This window comes from Myotis nattereri, assembly GCF_964212035.1.
Source record: "Myotis nattereri genome assembly, chromosome: 9".
Taxonomy (NCBI): Eukaryota; Metazoa; Chordata; class Mammalia; order Chiroptera; family Vespertilionidae; genus Myotis; species Myotis nattereri.
In genome coordinates this window covers 41239022-41247580 of record NC_138084.1, presented here as the reverse complement: position 1 = coordinate 41247580, position 8559 = coordinate 41239022, and the positions used below count along the sequence as shown (strand labels likewise).

At 38.5% G+C, this 8559-nt stretch overlaps 1 pseudogene across 1 annotated transcript; it reads left to right on the top strand.

The window, feature by feature from the left end:
• Window positions 1-5988: 5988 nt before the first annotated feature.
• On the top strand, window positions 5989-6939 carry LOC308524080 (olfactory receptor OR51C1-like; annotated as a pseudogene). Its single transcript has one exon. The product of its transcript is annotated as an olfactory receptor OR51C1-like (transcript).
• The last annotated feature ends 1620 nt before the right edge of the window (window positions 6940-8559 follow it).

Genomic DNA, 8559 nt, shown 5'->3' with positions numbered 1-8559 from the left:
TTAATGGTTTTCTAGTTCAGGGGAGAGAGACAACTCAAAGTATTCCTGCACAGAACCTGCAGCATGCTCCTAGAGTGGGACTGAAATATTATCTTCATAGAAGGAGAGAATAATGATAAAAAAGGAGGCACATCAAAATTTACCTTAAAATAGTAAGGCATATTTGGCCGTCAAAAAAATCAACACAGCCAGGCTGTTGAGGCTTGGTGGTTGAATGTTGACCTATGAACCAGGAGGTCATAGTTTGATACTTGGTCAGGGTACATGCCCAGGTTGCCAGCTTAATCTCCAGTAGGGGGTGTGCAGATGGCAGCCGATTGGTGATGATTCTCTCATTGATGTTTCTTTTTTTTTATTTATTTTTATTTTTTAATTAAATCTTTATTGTTCAGATTATTACATTTGTTCCTCTTTTTTCCCCAAAAAACTCCCCTCCTCCCAGTTCCCCCCCCCCACCCTCCGCCCTCACTCCCAACCCACTGTCCTCATCCATAGGTGCACGATTTTTGTCCAGTCTCTTCCCGCATCTCCCACACCCCTTTCCCCCCCAAGAATAGTCAGTCCATTCCCTTTCTATGTCCCTGATTCTATTATAATCAACAGTTCATTCTGTTCATCGGATTATTTATTCACTTGATTCTTAGATTCACTTGTTGATAGATGCATATTTGTTGTTCATAATTTGTATCTTTACCTTTTTCTTCCTCTTCCTCTTCTTAAAGGATACCTTTCAGCATTTCATATAATCCTGGTTTGGTGGTGATGAACTCCTTTAGCTTTTCCTTATCTGTGAAGCTCTTTATCTGACCTTCAATTCTGAATGATAGCTTTGCTGGATAAAGTAATCTTGGTTGTAGGTTCTTGGTATTCATCACTTTGAATATTTCTTGCCACTCCCTTCTGGCCTGCAAAGTTTCTGTTGAGAAATCAGCTGACAGTCGTATGGGTATTCCCTTGTAGGTAACTGAGTTTCTTTCTCTTGCTGTTTTTAAGATTCTCTCTTTATCTTTTGCTCTTGGCATTTTAATTATGATGTGTCTTGGTGTGGTCCTCTTTGGATTCCTTTTGTTTGGGGTTCTCCGCGCTTCTTGGACCTGTAAGTCCATTTCTTTCACCAGGTGAGGGAAGTTTTCTGTCATTATTTCTTCAAATAGGTTTTCAATATCTTGCTCTCTCTCATCTTCTGGCACCCCTATAATTCTGATCTTGGTACGCCTGAAGCTGTCCCAGAGGCTCCTTACACTATCCTCGCATTTTTGGATTCTTTTTTCATTTTGCTTTTCCGGTTGGGTGTTTTTTGCTTCCTCGCATTTCAAATCATTGACTTGATTCTTGCGCTCCTCTGTTCTGCTGTCGGGAGTCTGTATAATATTCTTTATTTCAGTCAGTGTATGCTTAATTTCTAGTTGGTTCCCCAATATAACATCGAGGGTCTCATTAGTTTTCTTGTAGATCTCATTAAGTTTATCGGCGGCTTCTAAACAGTTCTTGAGAGACCTTAAAAGTGTGGTTCTGAACTCTATATCTTCCATTGACAATTTTGTCCTGTTTCTTTGTCTCCGCATTTTGTTATGCTTCCTTGGTGCACCCCCTAGTGGTCTTTGTTCGTGGTCTTATAGTTAAATCTTGATTGTTGTAGCTAATTCCAGGGAGGGTTTGACCTCCAGGCCAAGTGGCTATGAGAATCAGCTGTGTCAGCAGTGAGAGAACTTCTGTCCTCTAGAGAGGTGCTAATCTGGCGTTTGCCTGAGGCTATCCGGCAAATGCCTGTGTGCAGGGCTTGGGCGGGGCGGGTCACACAGGATCAACAGGGTGGGCCAGAGAGAGCAGTTATGGCGGCTCTCAGTCCTGTCCCCAGGGACTCTGCCTCTCTGAGTCCCAGCACCCGCTGCAAAGCTCGGAGAGAAAGCTGCACTCGCTCTGACCGAAGCCAGGCAGTCCCGCTTCTCCCGTTTGCGTCTGGGTCCCTAAAGACTCGCCTGTATCTGGAGCTCAGAGTCTGCGACTCCCTCCCGATTGAAAACGCCAACCGTGCCCTCCGCCGCCAGCCCGCTCCGCGCACTCCGCACCTCAGAATTTGACTTCAGCGCTGCGCCTCCTCTGAGTGTCCGTATGCGTTTCTCTTTCCTCCTAGTTGTAGGACTTCCACTCAGCCAGCGTTCCAGTGGTTCTGGGTGATGTCCCTTCCGTCTTTTAGTTTCACTTTTGAAGTAGTTGTTCAAAGCAGCAAACTCCAGCGTTAACCTATGCCGCCATCTTGGTTCTCCCCCCTCTGAGGTTTGATGGTCTGATCAATGTTTCTCTTCATTGATGTTTCTATCTCTCTCTCCTTCCTTCTTCTTTGAAATAAACTAAAAAATATATTTAAAAAAAACAAAGAAAAACCAAACCAACACACACAGTATTCATTCTGTGAGAATGAGAGTTCAGTGAGATTCTTCCAATAGTCACATGTGTAACTTTAGGCTTCATGACATAAATTAGATGATCAAATCAGAAAAGTGTTGAGATCCTGATATATTTCTAGAGTTTTTGGTCAATTCAAATTAATGTTGACTTGATAAATGAACCAATGGAGCAAATAACAAGTCTTGGATTTAAATTGTATCAAAAAGTATCTATTATCTTCTCACACTGCACAATACACTGCAAAGGTACTGGGAATAAATCATAAATAAGCAATTATCTACCTGCTAGTACCTTATGTTAGTGGAAGAGGCATATTTTCAAAAAACTATGTTCATACAATGGAACAGCTTCTATTCCAGATGAATAAATAAAAAAGAATGTGACTCCAGTGGAAGGAGATTTCCTTCTGACTTGACATAGAGAAGATGATGCCACGAATGCTTCCAGATGTAAACAAATTAATGTTGAATCGATAAAAGGACCAAAGGAGAAAATAATGAGTCTTTAGAATTTAGAACTTAGGCTCATTCAAAGAAGAGTGGGAAATACGTGAATAAAGTGAAGGACAGCATTGTGAAAGAACTTGCTACATTTGGTAGTTTGATGAAGTAGGAAAATCCCATGTTGACTATATTTATTTGGGAAGAGGTTAGGTAGCAGTAATAGTAGGTTTTGGTGAGATTGGGAAGATCCTTGGCTGCTGTTGTAAAGCGATAAAGAATTTTAATTTTTTGCTGAAGGCAGTGAAGAGCTATGTATAAGGAGGGATGTGAAGATGTGCTTTTGAGATACCCATGTCAATATGGAAAATTTGGAAACACTTGCAACTCAGACAGGGATATTACTTAAGAGAATATTGCTGTAGTTCCTGCAAAAACTAATGAGAGTTTTATATAAAATGGAGGTGATGGAATTGGACGATAGGGATGGTCAATCAAAGTCTAGGTAAGATCTGAATCTATAGAGGGACATAGACAGTTGTGTAGGCACAATTCTAAAAGGGCCCTCAAGGTTCTGCCCCCTAAGTCCTTGTCCAGTATAAAATCCACAACTTGAGTGTGAGTGAACCTATGAATGTGATGGGGTATCACGTCTGTGATTATGTTATATTGTATAGCAAAGGGAGTTTACAGATGTAAATAAGGTACCTAATTATTTGACTCTGATTTAATCAAAAGGAAATTATGCTGGATTAGACTGACCTAATCATTTGAGCCTTTAAAAGAGACAAGAAACAGCAGAAAGATTCCTCTACTGGAGTAGAAGATGCAAATATCATGTTGTGACAGATCTACATGGCTGGGAGCTAAGAACTACCCTCAGCCCACAGCAGCAAGAAAACGGAGACCTCAGTCCTACACCACAAGGAGCTCAATGTGAGATCCTGAGCAGAGATCCTATTCATGTTGTGTCAGATGTCTGACTTACTGAAATGTGAGATAAGGGAGGTGTCTTATTTTAAGTCATGCATTTGTGCTAGTTTTCATGCAGCAACAGAGAACTAATGCTACAGAGTATGTTTCAGTCTAAAAAGAAGCCAGATTTCAACTATAGGTGTGAACCATCAGGGAAATGAGGATAAACAAATGTTCAATAAACTGTTGGTTAAACAAAGGATATCAGTCCATGCTACAGGGAAGCAGGGTTAATAAGAGGATTGCTGGTTTTTTTATTGTGTGTTTGTGTTTGTTTTTTGTTTTACATTGTGTTTAGCTTGAAAACGAAGTTGACATATTTACAAACTATGCTAATGTTACAAATGAAAAGGAATATAAATCTAATAAAAAATAAAAAATGTTGGAGTTACTTCCTGGAGCAGAAAGAGACCTTATATTGATTCTTTTTCCAGTGTTTAAATAATTTCCACATTCCTTACTATCTTAAAGATAATTCCATATTGGATCCCTGTTACATTCAAACACGACCTTTTAACACGCTGTATCTCACGCTATAGTGGCATTGTAGAATACAGAAATCCACTTACCGTGGACATGCTTACAATTTCTTCATGGAGATTTTTACCTATCATCTCCTGCACAAGTTGTCTTCATGTCCTTAAGAAAGCCTTCTTGATCTTCCCCACACAACTTTTTCATATATACAACCTCTGTATTTTAAACACAGACCCTTTAGTGTGTATATCATACTGCATTTTACTTGTCTGTTTAGCTATTCATTTTCTTCACTATCTACTAATATCCTTGAGGGCAGGTGCCATGTCTAATTTGCTTCTGTATCCCTATTGTATGGATTATAACATGTACCCAATAATTTAATGTTAAACTAAAATTCCAAAAGTGTTTGAGAAGCTGGGTGGTAGCATTGTCTTTGAAAAGGAGCATAGAATTACTCTCATTAAGGAAGGAATTAAGAAAGGTTGAGAAAGTCATAGATGTGGAGGAAGGAGGGACCACATAAAGAAAATATTAATCAGGGGACACTGTCTAAGTCAGACGGATAATATATCTATATTTTCTCTCTGCTATCAGATCATAAGGCATGTGGATAAGTATAAGGGACATGCAAATAAAAGTGGAAAATGAAGTGAAAGAAATTATGGTATAATGTTAGCTTTAATTTTTAAAAGTGACAATACCTAATATTTGGTGATTTTTTACATTACAGTGAGATAGCAAAGTTTTTCACACACATTAAGTAATTTAATCCTCACAATAATTCCATCAGTATATATATTATCATTACTTAGAAATAGAGAATTCCAGACACACACTGTTTAGTAACACATCCTGTAGGTTGTTCAGTTGATATGTATATCAGTCCATGCTTGAATCCATCAGTTTAGAATATGCAATCCTAAAAAATTAATTTGGGATGCCAATTAAAAGTTCATAGCATCAAAATATTTATTATACTGACCTTGGAGACTCTCTATACTCAAATAGTTCTGATTGTCATTGTCTTGATTTGTTTATACTTGTTATGTGGTATGAAAATTAATTAGGTACAGTTCAAGTTATGAGATTGCAAATAGGGTGTATGTTCACACAGGATATTATCACAACATTTAACAGATAGTAGGGGCTCAACAAATGTTAGCTCTTCATTATGATTAGATATAATCAACCTGATTGACAGAAAGTACTCAGGTGATAAAGAGAAGATTTCTCTTTGGGTCACTGGAAGTTAACTTACTTTATTGACTAAATTGAATCACTGCATATATTGTTTGCTGTTCATCTAAAATTTTGTACAGCTCTATAGACATATTTCAACAAATACTTATTGACTGCTGACCAAGTGAAATCAGGAAGTGAATGGGTATAAACCTCCCTGAACACACATGTGAATTCAAATAAAGTAGGCCTCTATTAGATTTGTTTGTGTACAAGGTCTGTATCCTCACATAATTGTTTGTTTCCTATTTTATGCTCCTTGATTAGATGTGATCTTAGTTTTCTTTTTTAAAACCAATCTTTTGAGCTTTTTATATAATATAGAGATTATCTTTTATAAATGTTTATGTGGTGAAGTAATTAATTTCAAGTTGACCGCATTTTAGAGAAATATGATTTATCATTGCAGGATATTCAGATTAAGATTCTGCAGTTTGAGTTCAACATGTCAATGTTCCAGAATGCCACATCCTCTTCCATCATTTTCCTGCTAACTGGTGTTCCTGGGCTGGAAGCCTTCCACATCTGGATCTCCATTCCCTTCTGCCTTCTCTATATAACTGCCCTCTCAGGAAACAGCCTGATTCTCTTTGCCGTTGTCACTCAGCCCAGCCTCCACGAACCCATGTATTATTTCCTCTCCATGCTGTCCACCACTGACCTCGGCCTGTCCATATCCACCCTAGTCACCATGTTGGGTATATTCTGGTTCAATGCCCGGAAGATCAGCTTTAATGCCTGCTTGTCACAGATGTTTTTCATTCAACTTTTCACTGTCATGGAATCTTCAGTGTTGTTGGCCATGGCCTTTGATCGTTTTGTGGCCATTTCTAATCCTCTTAGATATGCCTCTATCTTAACTGATCTTAAAATAGCACAGATGGGAGTAGCAATCATTATCAGAGGGACACTAATACAGACTCCTTTGGTGTTGCTTCTGAAAAGACTATCCTACTGTCGCAACCATGTGCTCCACCACTCCTCTTGTTTCCACCCCGATGTGATGAAGCTCTCATGCACAGACACTAGGATTAATAGTGCAGTTGGATTGACTGCCCTGATCACTACTGCTGGAGTAGACTCGGTCTTTATCATCCTTTCTTATGCTTTGATCATTAAAACTGTCCTCAGCATTGCATCCTCAGAAGAAAGGAAGAAAGCCTTCAACACATGCATCTCCCATATTGGGGCTGTTGCTGTATTCTATATTCCATTGATCAGTTTGTTCTTTGTTCACAGATTTGGGAAATAAACCCCACCATATGTACATACTATGATCGCCAATGCCTATCTGCTGATCCCCCCTGTGATGAACCCCATTATCTACAGTGTGAAGACCAAACAGATACTCAGGGCTGTGCTGAAAGTTCTCCATCCCAGTGCAGCAAAGAACTAGATGGGTTTTTAAATTTCCTATTTCTGGTCATTAAATAGATGAGTAAAATGCCACTTACAGGAGTTAAAATGTTGAGTCTTATGCTTGGATTAAAGCATCCCTAAAGATCTCTTTTACTTTAAGTAAGAAAGCTGGGGGCTACAGAAATAAATTTAAGGTCAAAATTCTCTATCACTATTTTTTTTTTCCAGATAGGCATGTTTCTCTGTGACCTAAAATATGGCACAAATGGAGCTAAGTTAGGTTTGAGGAAGAGAAGTAAAATGCCTCGAGATTTCACTAGAATTCTCTAATCCAACACTCAGAATTTAAAGCATGTCTTCAAGTAGCCTCCTCTTCCCCTTCAATATTCTCCTGTACTTATTTTGGGCTACAGTTTCATCTATCAATGTTATTTTATCTTTGTTCTACATTTCACAGATTCCCCAAATTTATAGATTGCTGATTATATTTTTATTTATATTCTTGTGTTACTACTAATTTATCTTTTTCCCATACATATTTTCTTTTTAAAAAAATATATTTTATTGATTTTTTACAGAGAGGAAGGGACAGGGATAGAGAGTTAGAAACATCGATGAGAGAGAAACATCGATCAGCTGCCTCCTGCACACTCCCCACTGTGGATGTGCCCGCAACCAAGGTATATGCCCTTGACCGGAATCGAACCTGGGATCCTTGAGACCACAGGCCGACGCTCTATCCACTGAGCCAAACTGGTTAGGGCTCTCAAACATATTTTCTTCTTTTTTTAAAGGTATGAGTAATTTGGTCATATGTGCTTTCCCCACCTTCCTTATGTAATGTCCAGTCCTTTTTTTTAATGTGACAGTTTTTTTATAATTTAATTCACAGATAGTATAATTTATCCATTTAATATGTAAAAGTTTAATGTTTTTACTATTTACAGAGTTGTGCAACTACTGCTACAGTAAATTTTAGATTATTTAAAAAATATTTTTATTGATTTCAGAGGGAAGGGAGAGGGAGAGAGATAGAAACATCAATGATAAGAGAGATGATTGATAGACTGCCTCCTGCACGGCCCCTACTGAGGATTGAGCCTGCAACCATGGCATGTGTCCTGACTGGGAATCAAACAGATTCATGGTTCCTCTCTGAAATAAATAAAAATTTTTTTTAAAAAAACTCAACAAGACATGCGAAAGTTTATTTTTGTATTCTCAATTCTATTCCATTGGTCTCTATATCTATCCTATGCAGAACCACACTGTCTGGATGACTGTAGCTTTGTAGTAAAATTTGAAATTGTTAAATGTGAATCCTCCAATTTTGCACTCTCCCCGCCCTCCCCCCAAGATGATTTTGGCTATTCTGGGTTGCGGGGAAGCATGGGAGTTGGTTGGAAAGTCTGCATGAAGGATTCTTCGAAAGGTTGAGGGCCTTGACTTTTTCAAAGAAGTCTGAACCCCCGGGTGTTTATTTCTATGTTTAGTCTTTAGACATGCCGTTGTTTGAAGAACACTACAGAAGCATATGTTTTTCTCAAGGATACTTTACCCTGCTGATAGTATCTAGAGGTTAATTTTAGTTCCAACTGTTGCTACAATAAAAGCCTAAGGAGGCAGGCAAATAGGGCTGTCTGGTTTCTTTAGCCAG